The following is a 13591-nucleotide window of genomic DNA, read 5'->3' on the forward strand; positions in this document are numbered from 1 at the left end:
GTGCATCATAGCAACCGGCTGTTCCACCATTCAGTCAATTTACATATTAGGGTTTTATTAGATAGATATTACTACATGTATACTAGACTGTACACATATACTAGTATATGATTGATAGAGTGTATATATAAATTTCATGCACACCCAATCCCTGTAAGATTTTAAAATACATTTAGGGGATTTACTTTGTAAGTCACACAACATACCAATGTTTCCATCACCACATCTTGGCTGGCTGCAGGGACGCTGCTTCATTCATTAAGGGTGTTTCTGCGCCAGCAGCTACTTTCCAATAGGAACTTCCCAGAGTCGTGCAGCCAGGCAGCCGGGTGCTTCCCAAGAGCGGGCTCCTGAGGTCCCATGAACACAGTCCTGAAGGCTGGGCTGCCAGAAACAGCAAGTCAGGCTCCCTGTCCCCACCCTTGTCTTTCCCATGAAGAGTGTAGGGCACCCACAGGTGCAGAACCAGGCCACATACCCCAGGGACAATCCCAACCCTGCCAACAAGGTCAGATCATTCCAATCGAGCGAAGCAGTCGCCTTGCTGTGGGAAGACCTGGAACCACAGGAGAGCTGGGGGGAGCGGAAGCAGACCCTGAAGAGGAAAGCGTACCAGGCGCTTTAAAGACCAGAAAAATGTGGGTGGAATCCAATTCTTCATGTGTAGCGACCACACAAAGGTGACGGTGGGTATTTTCTAAAAGCTTTAAAGTGGAGCCTCTCAGGCCAACACAGCTGTGGCACTGGAAAGAAAGGCCAGTCACCCCGCGCCTCCTGGTTGCCAGCATCTCCATCCACCACCCCCACCACCACCCCCCCACCCCCGCCTCAGCACAGCAATGAGCAACACATCTAGAAGGTGTGTATTCTGTCGGGAAATGTGATGGATGTTTCTCTCTGCTGTAAAAGCCTGCTATGCGCTGGAACAAAAGCAAATGCTTTCCTCATAAGCAGATCTGGGTGGAACTTTTACATTATTTTAACACGTGTCAAGGGACAGCCTTGTCTCTCTGTGGAAAACGGGAAAGCAGTTGATGTCTACAAAAAGCCTGTGAGCCTTTCAATGTCCCCCTTTCTCTCCAGAACCCCCTGGAATCACACACTCAAAACTAGAAAAGCTCACCGAGGAAAATTAATACAAATGATCTATCTACTGACAGGACCAAACTGGGAGGAAAGACAGGAAAGCCTGGACCATCTGAGAACTGAGCTCCGTGGGATGGGAACAGAGCTGGGTGGAGTTCATCGGTCCAGAATAAATGGGGCTGCACTTAGCACTCTGTGTTTCCATCCATCAAGCTGACAGTCCCAGTCGCCAGGGCAGAAATGATCATTCATTACCGAACTAGGAAAAGCCTGGAGCCACATGCCAGAAACTAGGATCAGGTGTCCTTTCATGTGGGTGGACTGCAGATGGTCAAGTGCTTACTATTAAGTAGTTACAGCATTTCTCACTTAAAGTAAAAGGTCACACCTCAGTCTGTTCCTTTGCCAGGAACAGGACTGTCAGAAAATGCCATTTCTCTTAGAAAAGACAAAAGGGCCAGATATAATTATAAATAGCTGTGTGATGTAAATTCTGAATTCAGGTTGACATTCCAGAACTCTACATTATCCTCCAAATCCACCGATAAAACTGGTATTTTTAAGGGCCAAAGTTTAAGATAAAGAATCAGTAATTAAATCTAAGGAATATGTCCCAAAGGGTTTTTGCCAGCATGAAAGTCATTATTTCCAATTCATATGGTAACGTTTATAGTTAATTCAACGGTAATTTTGTTTGTTTGTTTTTCAGAGTCCCTGTGAGGTCAGATTGCATGGGATAATAAGGAAGGGGGGAGTTACATGGGCTTGCTAGAATTTGGTTTATTACTTTACTCTTAGAATGGAAATTGGGTATAAGGAAGCTCTTACCTGGAGATTTTCTGGGGCGGGCAAAATTTATGACCATGGTACCATTTTAGTGATGGTTCTGTGTTTTAGGGAACAAGAAACATCTGGAAGAAATGTGAGTGATGGGTAAAACCCTCAAGGGATATGTGTGTCCTATGACCTGGATGATTATCAGGACTTTGGTTTATTTCCATATAGAGATGCATGATGAATGATTCTTATGGGTGGAACACCACCAATAGGCTCACGAAGTGAGTCAGAATGATAAGTAGGACACATTTCTTCACTTTCTAAACTGAAAAAATTCTCTCACACACGCATTACTCCTTTTCACACATATGAAGATGCTACTGCATTTAATAAAAAGCTTTAGGCTCACTAAGTAGCTATTTTCCACTATGGATTTTCTTAATTAACAGACAGTATAAGTGAAACTAGGAGAGAGAAGAGGGGAGGGAAGGGGAGGGGAGGGGAGGGGAGGGGAGGGGAGGGGAGACCATAACATTTTGACATTTTAAAAATGGTCCTGCCGAAACTGGTTTGGCTCAGTGGATAGAGCGTCAGCCTGCGGACTGAAGGGTCCCAGGTTCGATTCCGGTCAAGGGCATGTACCTGGGTTGCGGGCACATCCCCAGTAGGAGATGTGCAGGAGGCAGCTGATCAATGTTTCTCTCTCATCGATGTTTCTAACTCTCTCTCTCTCTCTCCCTTCCTCTCTGTAAAAAATCAATAAAATATATTTAAAAAAATGGTCCTTGTACTCAATAAGAGTTCAGATGATTGTTACGTGAGTTATAGCACAACTTTGGACACAATTGCTATCGTGTACTGTGACATCATGCACCATGTCAGCTCTCTACATTCTGGTGAGCCGCCAGCACATGAATAAGCCAACAAAATATGGAAATGCTGCCACCCAAGCAAATATCAAAAACACATTTACATGTATAAGAATGCTCCTGGGTTCTCTGTAAGTATTATACCAACTGTAAGATGCTGGACAGACCAGGTAAGGAGACTGTGACACAATCTCTTTCACTGGAGATTTAATAAGAGAATAGCGGGGAGGCCAGGTTAGGTGGAGCGCGGCAGGCAGGCCTGGTGATTTTGCATGTGCTAGATCAGTGGCTGGCAAACTGCGGCTCGCGAGCCACATGCGGCTCTTTGGCCCCTTGAGTGTGGCCACGAAGTTTCAATCACACTGTACGTGCGCGCCCACATGTGGTATTTTGTGGAAGAGCCACACTCAAGGGGCCGCAGTTTGCCCACCACTGTGCTAGGTCAGTGGTTCTCAACCTTGGCTGCACATTAGAATCACCTGGGAATCTTTTTAAGATCCTGATTTCTGGGCCTCATCCTCCGGAAATTCTCTTTCTTTGTGACTAATGTTGTGGCCCCACCCCATCACAAAGAAACGGAATTTCCGGAGGATGAGGCCCAGAAATCAGGATTTTAAAAAGATTCCCAGGTGATTCTAATGTGCAGCCAAGGTTGAGAACCACTGTGCTAGAGGGTGTTTCCAGGCCACTTACAGCCAAAGGTGAATACAAACATGTCACCATCCCTTTCTCTTCATGGACTATTAGTGTCATACTTAACTCGAAAGTTGTTAAACTGTATAAGAAGTTCAAATAAAGATTTTAATGAGAACCTTGCCGAAACCGGTTTGGCTCAGTGGATAGAGCGTCAGCCTGCGGACTGAGAGGTCCCGGGTTCGATTCCGGTCAAGGGCATGTACCTGGGTTGTGGGCACATCCCCGGTGGGGGATGTGCAAGAGGCAGCTGATCGATGTTTCTCTCTCATCGATGTTTCTAACTCTCTCTATGTCTCTCCCTTCCTCTCTGTGAAAAATCAATAAAATATATTAAAAAAAAAAAAAAAAAAAGATTTTAATGAGAACCTTTCGATTTCTGGGGGAAAAAATGACACACTGTGTTCCAGAGTGGAGAAAATATTGGCATAAAAATTGTAACCGCTGCTTTGCACTGATGATTCAAAGCAAGAACAGCATCGGAGACCTTCTCCAAAGAGGGTTCCGTTTTGATGGTGAAGTTTATCTTAGGGACACAACAGCTTTACGTGGAAGAGTGTGTAGTCATTAAAAAGCTATAACAAACAACATTTAAAACATGGGTTCTCCGTCGTATCTTGTGCACAGATAAAGGTGTCTGCAAACCAGCGGTTCTCAACCTGTGGGTCGCGACCCCTTTGGGAGTTGAACAACCCTTTCACAGGGGTCGCCTAAGACCATCGGAAAACACACATATAATTACGTATTGTTTTTGTGGTTAATCACTATGCTTTAACTATGTTCAATTTGTCACAATGAAATTGGGGGTCACCACCACATGAGGAGCTGTATTAAAGGGCCGCGGCGTCAGGAAGGTTGAGAACCGCCGCTACAAACGCTGGGGCAGGGGAAGGTATGAGCCGGAAGAACAGGGCCAGGCGGTCTGAGCCCATGTGTTTCACTGGGTCAGTGCTTTCTCGTTGATAAAAGCTCAACGGCAGCCACCAGCCAGTGCTGGTCACTGACCTCTCCACCCGCTGCCTCCGCCCTCGCTGGGAGCGGGAGCCGCTCTCCCCGGACGGACAGGACAGGGAGCCGCTCTCCCCGGACGGACAGGACAGGGAGCCGCTCTCCCCGACGGACAGGACAGGGAGCCGCTCTCCCCGGACGGACAGGACAGGGAGCCGCTCTCTCCCGACAGACAGGACAGGGAGCCGCTCTCCCCGGACGGACAGGACAGGACAGGGAGCCGCTCTCCCCGGACGGACAGGACAGGGAGCCGCTCTCCCCGGACGGACAGGACAGGGAGCCGCTCTCCCCGGACGGACAGGACAGGGAGCCGCTCTCCCCCGACGGACAGGACAGGGAGCCGCTCTCCCCGGACGGACAGGACAGGGAGCCGCTCTCCCCGGACGGACAGGACAGGGAGCCGCTCTCCCCGGACGGACAGGACAGGGAGCCGCTCTCCCCGGACGGACAGGACAGGGAGCCGCTCTCCCCGGACGGACAGGACAGGGAGCCGCTCTCCCCGGACGGACAGGACAGGGAGCCGCTCTCCCCGACGGACAGGACAGGGAGCCGCTCTCCCCGGACGGACAGGACAGGGAGCCGCTCTCCCCGGACGGAACGGACAGGACAGGACAGGGAGCCGCTCTCCCCGACGGACAGGACAGGGAGCCGCTCTCCCCGGACGGACAGGACAGGGAGCCGCTCTCCCCGGACGGACAGGACAGGACAGGGAGCCGCACTCCCCGACGGACAGGACAGGGAGCCGCTCTCCCCGACGGACAGGACAGGGAGCCGCTCTCCCCCGACAGACAGGACAGGGAGCCGCTCTCCCGGACGGACAGGACAGGACAGGGAGCCGCTCTCCCCGACGGACAGGACAGGGAGCCGCTCTCCCCCGACAGACAGGACAGGGAGCCGCTCTCCCCGGACGGACAGGACAGGGAGCCGCTCTCCCCGACGGACAGGACAGGGAGCCGCTCTCCCGGACGGACAGGACAGGACAGGGAGCCGCTCTCCCCGACGGACAGGACAGGGAGCCGCTCTCCCGACGGACAGGACAGGGAGCCGCTCTCCCCGGACGGACAGGACAGGGAGCCGCTCTCCCCGGACGGACAGGGAGCCGCTCTCCCCGGACGGACAGGGAGCCGCTCTCCCCGGACGGACAGGACAGGGAGCCGCTCTCCCCGGACGGACAGGGAGCCGCTCTCCCCGGACGGACAGGACAGGGAGCCGCTCTCCCCGGACGGACAGGACAGGGGGCCACGGGTTAGATCAGAGAGGCGCGGCCACCGCCAGCTTCCCCCGCAGCCCTGGGAGCGACCTCCTCTGCGGACGGGGCTGGCGAGGGGCACGGGGCGACCATCAGGGCTGCATGGGCCGCACAAGGCTCCGCTGGCAGTGCCCTCGGTCCGGCTCTGTCCCTGCTTCCAGGTTCGGACGGAACCGACCAGGGGCCCCGGCCTCCAGCCCCGACCGCGCCTGCGCCTTGTCCCGTCTCCGCCTGCAGAGCCACCTGGGAGAGCGGCCAACACGCGGGTTTCCTGCCTCCACGCGCGTTTCCTGCCTCCACGCCTATTGCCGACAACCACGAGCTCCCACGCGGGTCACAGTCACCCCGCCTGGCCCGCCCCTGCGCCCCACACTCACCTCTGTCCGGGCTGCCATTGCCCCCCAGGACCCGGCTCTGCAGGGCGGGGCCGCCTCTTCTTCCACGCATTGGAGGAGGAGGAGCTGGATGCTGGAAGGTTCTGGTTCCCCGCAGACCCTCAGAGCCATGACTTCCGGAGAACCACTTCCGGGGCAGGAGGTGACCCTCACCCAGAAGACGGGCCACACCTGCCTCCCCTCCGCAGGCGCCCCGGCTGGCTGGGCGAGCGTCTCCTCCAAAGGCGCCCCCCAAGCGGACCAGGCGCCTTCGGGACCCAGAGGCCTGTGCGGGGCCCTCTGCACCCCCTGGTGTCTGGCTCTTACCCGGGCTTCTCCCCGAAACGCCCGCCATTCTTCTAGCCACCCGAGCCCTCTCCCGGGCATCGGGCCAAATGCAACAATAAAGCTGTTTGCAGAAAAAAAAAACCCAAAAAACAAAAAAAGACTTAAATGGACATAGAAAGTGAAACATGTGTCATCGTTTGGTAACTACTTCTCTACACACTTTTTTCATAATCAAGTCAATCTTCTATCCTGGCCTCTAGTCTTCAGATGATGTGCACCTTCCCAGGTTACATGTCTAAGGGACCTTTTCAGTGTCTAGTAGTTACCACACCCGCCAACAGAGCGTTTGCTATCTCCTATCAGGACAAAATCAGAGCAATGGTTAACAACACTATTCTACTGAATTCTTTTCTGGAGCAGTAAAATATTCAGAGGAGTTGGAAGAGATGAATAAGGGAGACTAGCATGCTATTCCTTTGCTAAAAGATTTGTAAGAAAACAAATATAATGGATAATAATAGTTAATAGTTATTAAAGGCTGCATTAGCCCTAGCTGGTTTGGCTCCATGGATAAAGTGTAGAGCGTCAGCCTGCAGACTGAAGGGTCTCAGGTTCAATTCCAGTCAAGGGCACATGCTTGGGTTGCAAGCTTGATCCCCAGTGTGGGGTGTGCAGGAGGCAGCCGATCAATGTTTCTCTCTCATCATTGATGTTTCTATCTCTCTCTCTCCCTCTCCCTTCCTCTCTGAAATCAATAAAATATATACTTTTTAAAAAGGGCTGTATTATTTCACTTAATGCTCACATTAATACTATCACACAGGTACCACTATTATCCAAATTTTACAGGTAAAAGACATTAAGATTTATAGAGAACTTGCTCAAGATCCTATTGCAAAGAAATAGCATAGCTCTGTCTACCTCCAAAACCAGTGCATTTCAACATTGCTCAAAACTGCTTCTAGGTGGCTTGTCGGTACTTCTGTGTGGCAGTATTACATGAGCTTGAACATCATTCTCAGGTCCAATTTATTACTATGCTCAGTATGAAGGGTACAGAACACAAAATGCGTGGCTAAGCTGAAGGTGTAAAATGCGACAATGAGAACAAAATGAAGTACATAATTAACACTCTCCCCTCATCCCTACATGAAGGTCAAGAAAACAGTTTTTTTTTCTATTTCTTTGTCATGTACTTTTTATTGACAGACTCTTTCAGTTGTATGACTTGCCAGCATTATTCTGACTTCACCACCCAACACAGTGTCTGGCATGCTGAATGAGTGAATATTCATCCATCTGGTTGAGCTGAAGTCAAGCCCTGACCTACAGATATGTGGAAACTTTCTGAATGATTGCCATCACATATTTCCATAGAGTTTCAGTGGCAAGCCAATCACCATCAGATCTACCCTTGCACATATTGCTTCTTTTCCATATTTCTCACCAAATATCTATAATAATAAAAGTGTAATATGCTAATTAGACTGGCGTCCTTCTGGATGACCTTACGGACGAAGCTGGGGCTGCGAGGGAAGCCCGGGTCCCAGGTGCCAGAGGGATGCCGGTGCCGGAAGCTGGGGGAAGGAAGGCCTACTCTTGCATGAATTTCGTGCATCGGGCCTCTAGTCTATATATAAAAGCCTAAGTGACCAAACGACTAAACTGAATGACCGGTCGACCAGTTGCTATGATGTACACTGACCACCAGGGGGCAGACGCTCAGCGCAGGAGCTGCCCTTTGGTGGTCAGTGAGCTCCCACAGTGGGAGTGCTGCTCAGCGAGCTTACCAAGTGGCAGTGGCAGGTGCAGCGGAGCTGGGATGAGCGGGAGTGGCTTGGCGCCTGGCCTGGGCTCAGGCTCCTCCCTGGCCTCCTGCTGCTTCCCACACTACTACTACTACTACTACTACACCCCTCGGAGGATGTCAGGCTGCCGGTTTCGGCCCAATCCCAGGCAGTCTGACATCCCCCGAGGGGTCCTAGATTGTGAGAGGGCACAGGCCAGGCTGAGAGACCCCATCAGTGCACAAATTCATGCACCAGGCCTCTAGTATATGATAACAGGATAGATTTGCACCTTGAAACAGCAAAAATCATATATTTCAAATATCCAGACTCCCACTTAAGTAAAGTTGGAGAAAAGCAAAGAGGAGTTGCCTCTCTCACTTTCACTGTCACGTTTCTCTGATGTAGAGTGGAGACTGACTATCCTTAGCCACCTGGAAAGTGAATCTCAAGGTGGCCATCGAACTACAGAGTGCTCTGTGGTTTCATTATGCCTGTGACCGGGCCCTGCTGCAGTTAAACTTCTGCTCATGCACATTAAAGCAACGGTTTAAATTTCTGGTTGTTTGCATCATAACCCAGGTTTATTTATTTAGGGGGGGAGGGGCTCTAGTTAAAAGGAAGGGGAAAAAATCCCTTAAAACATATAATCTGGGAAAGTTCTCATTATTTGAAGACTACAGGCTCAGCAGGTGTAAGCCACTCCTGGGAGAGACTAGCCTGAGACAGCCAGAAGGACAGTATGTCACCGTCCAGGTCACTGCCAGAAATAAAGTCCTTTCTTAGCAAAGCAGGAGGAACTTGAAAACCTTAGTTTTAGGTTGTCACATAAAGTACATGAAATAAATAAACCCAAAAGAGCATATGGTGAGAAAATTTACTTATTCATGAATGAGAACAATCATAAACTCCCGTCTTCTTTAGAGCACCTGGAGGTGAGAGGGCGGCCAGGAACCACACGTTTTTTACATTTCCTTGAAGTGCATTTACTTCTGGGTTGACTCTGTCAGGTATATTCCCTAAGAATTCTTAAAATCCAGGGCTGTTCACTAAAAGGTAAAAATGACAAATACCAATTAGGGCTGCTCTCACCTGATGCATTGGAGAGCCAAAAGCAGATCCCCTGACATGCATCACCTCACCCCTCACGCTAGCTGTCGCCCAGTCAACTGGTGAGCACAGACCGGAGGCCCCGCGAGCCCAGTGCTGTGCTGGGCGCCATGAGAACCAGAGAAGCAACTGCATGCGTTCTATGTGGTCTCTGCCCTCAAACAACGTATAACAGCTGGAAATACACCAGTAGTGCAGAAAAATAATTTGGTAGCAAAGTGAGGTAGTGAATAATTTTTTTTAAAGATAGTGAATAACTAAGTCCTCAAAGAAGTAGTACAGAATACAGAGTGTGACATTGCAGAGGAAGCTGATTAGGGCCTGGAACAAGGAAATGTTTTGTTCAAATAAAAATGACAAAAATCATAGCTGCATCTTATTAAGCATTTACTAGACGAGCACACTGGTATTGGTTCACTTAATCCTCGCAGCACAAGCACAGGATACAGTCATTCCTATTTGGCATCTGACAAGCTGAGGCGCATAGGGGCTAAGTGCTGAATTGCCGTATTGCTTTGGAATCTCTCCTGTTCTATTCATCTGCTATTTGTCCATGCTTATACTGGTATCAAACTGTTAATATTTTTATAACTTTATTCAAGTTTATACACCAAAAAGCATCAAGGCCAGCATTCCACAAAAGACAGACTGGCCCTACAGTCTCCTTTCTGAATGGCTTTAATATGTAGCATCTGAGAAAGGGGAGACTTTGAAAAGATAAAGGAAAAAGAGTAAGCCTCTGAGCAGGGTATGTTTTGCCCGAGAAACCCTAGGATCAGCCTGCCCTGCCCTCTTTTACTTTTGTGGCCATCGCTTGTAACTTCTGACCAATTTCTTTCTACTCTGGACCCTGAAGGAATACAAAAGTGTCCTAGCTTTCCGATTTTTCCTGAACATGGGTTATTGCCTTCAAATTACGAGGGACATAATAATTAAGTCTACCCAGTAGAGAAGTCCCGGGAGGACAGTATGTGGGCAACCAAGGCCAGAAGGAGCTGCAGGACCGAGGAGGAACACCTCCAAGAAACAGACGTTTTATCTCTTATCATTGACATACTAAGAGTTCAGGGATGAACTTGGGTGATATTAATACAAGAATAAACTGAAATAAGAAGGTAGAAAAATAACCAAGCAATAAATGAACAGTTATTGACTCCAGGAAAAATAAAAAGTTGTAAAATAGGCAACAGACACACTGCTTGGCTCAGGAAGGAATATTCTCTACATGCACATAATAAGCACTAAGTGTTGTGCTATTGAAAAGATGGAAGGAATAAGAAAACAGAATCCTTACCTCCTTGCTATTCCCTGGAAGGTTGCATAGAATATGTATAATTAAGAAAAAGCAATATAAGCGTGTCATTTAGAAATATGGAAGTAAATAATAGAAACATCTAGAAGATTGGAAAACAGTTGCCACTAGGAAGGAGGAACCAAAGGTGAAGAGGGGTGTAGCAGAGGACTACTGATTTTATTTTATTTTTTTAAATTTTATTTTATTGTTTAAAGTATTACAAATAGTAGTACATATGTCTCCTTTTTTTCCCCCATTGACCTTCCCCTGGCATCCCCTATTCCCCAGCACATGCCCTCACCCCACGGGACTACTGATTTTAATTATAAGCCTTATAGAATTATTTCACCTGTATTTTTTAAATTTCAGTTTTTAATTATAATTGACATTAAATATTATTTTACATTAGTTTCAGGTATTCATCATAGTGATTAGAGAATTATTTTACCCTTAAAATGACTCATTTGATCCATAATTTCATAATGGGTTTGATATAAGTTAATTTTAAAAATATAAAAACAATGGCAAGATTAGTACCCGCAAAACAAGAATGAGAATTAGGCACAAATAGAATATAAAAAGTATTGTCATCAAAATAAAAAGAGTCAATATATGAGCTAATTAGTAGACTAAGTACAACTGAAAGGAAATTTAGAGTATTAAAAAATCGATTTAAGCATTAAGCCTGTGTGGCTCAGTGGTTGAGCCAGGAAGGAGTTCATGCTTTGATTCTAGTCAGGGCACAGGCCCAGCTTGTGGGCTCAATCACCAGTGTGGGGTGTGCAGGAGGCAGCCGATCAATGATTATCTCTCATTATTGATGTTTCTACCTCTCTCTCCCTCTCCATTCCTCTCTGAAATCTATTTTTAAAAAATAAAATAAAATAAAGAACTTCCCCAGAATGTAGCACAAAGATTTGAAGAAGAAAAAAAGATGAAAGTGAGTAGATATAAAGAATAGAAGGGAAGGCTCTAACAGACATCCAAAAGGAATTCCAGAAATAGAAAACCTAGTTAATGAAGGAGAGGCAGAAGTATCAAACAGAGGACGGAGAGGCAGCAGAACACAGCATCGAGAGTTGTAAGTGCCAGGCTGCACACTAGATCTCCTGCTTGAGGATCCCCCTGTTGTTGGACCCGAATCGCCTGCATGGTTCTAGAGTTTTACAGGTGAATCTAGTGGGCAGAAAGCATGAAGAAACACTGCTTAACACTGTGGAATGACCCATCTTTCTATAATGCAAGAGCACTGGACTAGGAGTTAAGAATCTCAGATTGAAACCCCACTCTGGGTCACACATTAGCCATTTGACCTTGACCAAGTCCCTGTTCATTCTCCGGGAGCTTTTTTTCACCTAAAGTGCAGGAAACAACACACCTCCTATTTCACAAGCTTAGGAGGATCAAATACACACGCCCACTTGCAATGCCACAGGCCCTGGGTTAAATGCCTGGTGCACAATCTCCTTGGAAATTCACAACTCCATAAGGTAGAACCTTCATCTGTCTCATTTTGTGAATGAAGGCGAGGCCTGATGCTTTAAATAACTTGCACATGAAAATTACTCATATTAAGTTACCTGAGTGTCTCTCGCTAGTAATTCACCCTGCGTATGAGAGTGCCTATACGGAGCTAGAAATTCAAATATCTTAATATTTTCCTCCATTCAAAAAAATTAGAATAACCTAGGTATGAAAATGAGCACATAACCTCACGTTTTCTAAGGAAAGTTAAGATTAACTTAAAAAAATAACTGCAAAAAATATGAATCCCTCCTAAAGAAACTGAAAGCATGCCCCCCTCATCACATTAACACCAATTAGTCCGGGAGTGCTGATGGACACGTAATGTGGGAGGCTGTGTGCAAAATGCCCTGTTAGGACTGTTTTGATTAGGGGTGGAGGGGAACAGGAACGTTTATGGAAATGTTTGCTCAGTTTGCCAATAAATGTCTAACACTGGAGTGTGTGCCAGCATAGCTCTCTTCACACAATGGCTGTGTGAGCAGTTTTTGTTTTTTTTTAACTGACTTACGATCAAACTGGCGCTAGGGAAGAGCAATAATCACGAACTGAAGTCTCAATAATACCTTTTCAGGCAAAGGCCTACATGACTATTTCCAGGTTGGACTGCTGTGATTCATAGCTTCCAAAGACCTCATGCTTCTCCATATCACAATGTAGTTGGACTTAACCAGTCCTTATGGGGGTAAAGAGAGTTCATTGCTTATAAACCTTAGAAATAGTCAGCAGCTTGGAGCCGATGAGGAACAAAGACAAGTTGGCACTTAAGCAGAACAGGTGAGAAAGAGCTGGCTGCAGGCCGGCCGTCCATGTGCAGAAGAGCCTTATAAATTGATATTTGCAACAGAGCATTGCAAAGCGTACAATACGATTATTCAGCCATTTAACCAAGTGCAAGGCTTTTAAAGTCAACTGCTTCCATAGACTGGGCAGCACAACAATTCTTTTGATCAATGCGAGGTTAAAATGAGCCAATAAAAAGCAGAAATGTTAATGCTGGCAAAAGTCATTGTTTCTAAAGCTCGTTTTCTCCAAAAGAGGTTTAGGTGAGAGTTCTTCGAATTTTCTGTAGCTTAGCAGAACGGTCAAATTGATAGGATTACCTGAGCCTCATTCTACATGATTGTGAAAGAAAATCTAAAAAGCCTTCCAGTGTGAGGAAAGGCCTCGGCTGAGAAGGGGCATGTGCACCTGAGCAGGCCGAAGGCCCCCAATGTGAAGTGCGCAGGCGCCAAGAGGAGCAGTTGCCCAAAGGCCAGCTCGGCGGGTGGCTGCTGTGGCAGGAAGGGTTGCTGTGTGGAAAGCAAGTACCCACAGCTGCAGAGGTCTTGGGAAAGCTGACTCTAGTCTAGAACATCTGAATCTGAGGAAAGTAAACGAATGGAGGGGGTATTAAAATCAATGATTTTTTTTTGTTTTACTTGACCCTGAAACCTGAAGTAACTCAAGAGAAATACCAAAAAGCAGCTGGTAGGAAGAAGTGAAAAGCCTTTACTAGGTACCCCATTAGCCTCAGTAAAACAAAAGTCAAA

The sequence above is a fragment of the Myotis myotis genome, unplaced genomic scaffold, assembly GCF_014108235.1.
Source record: "Myotis myotis isolate mMyoMyo1 unplaced genomic scaffold, mMyoMyo1.p scaffold_m19_p_5, whole genome shotgun sequence".
Taxonomy (NCBI): domain Eukaryota; kingdom Metazoa; phylum Chordata; class Mammalia; order Chiroptera; family Vespertilionidae; genus Myotis; species Myotis myotis.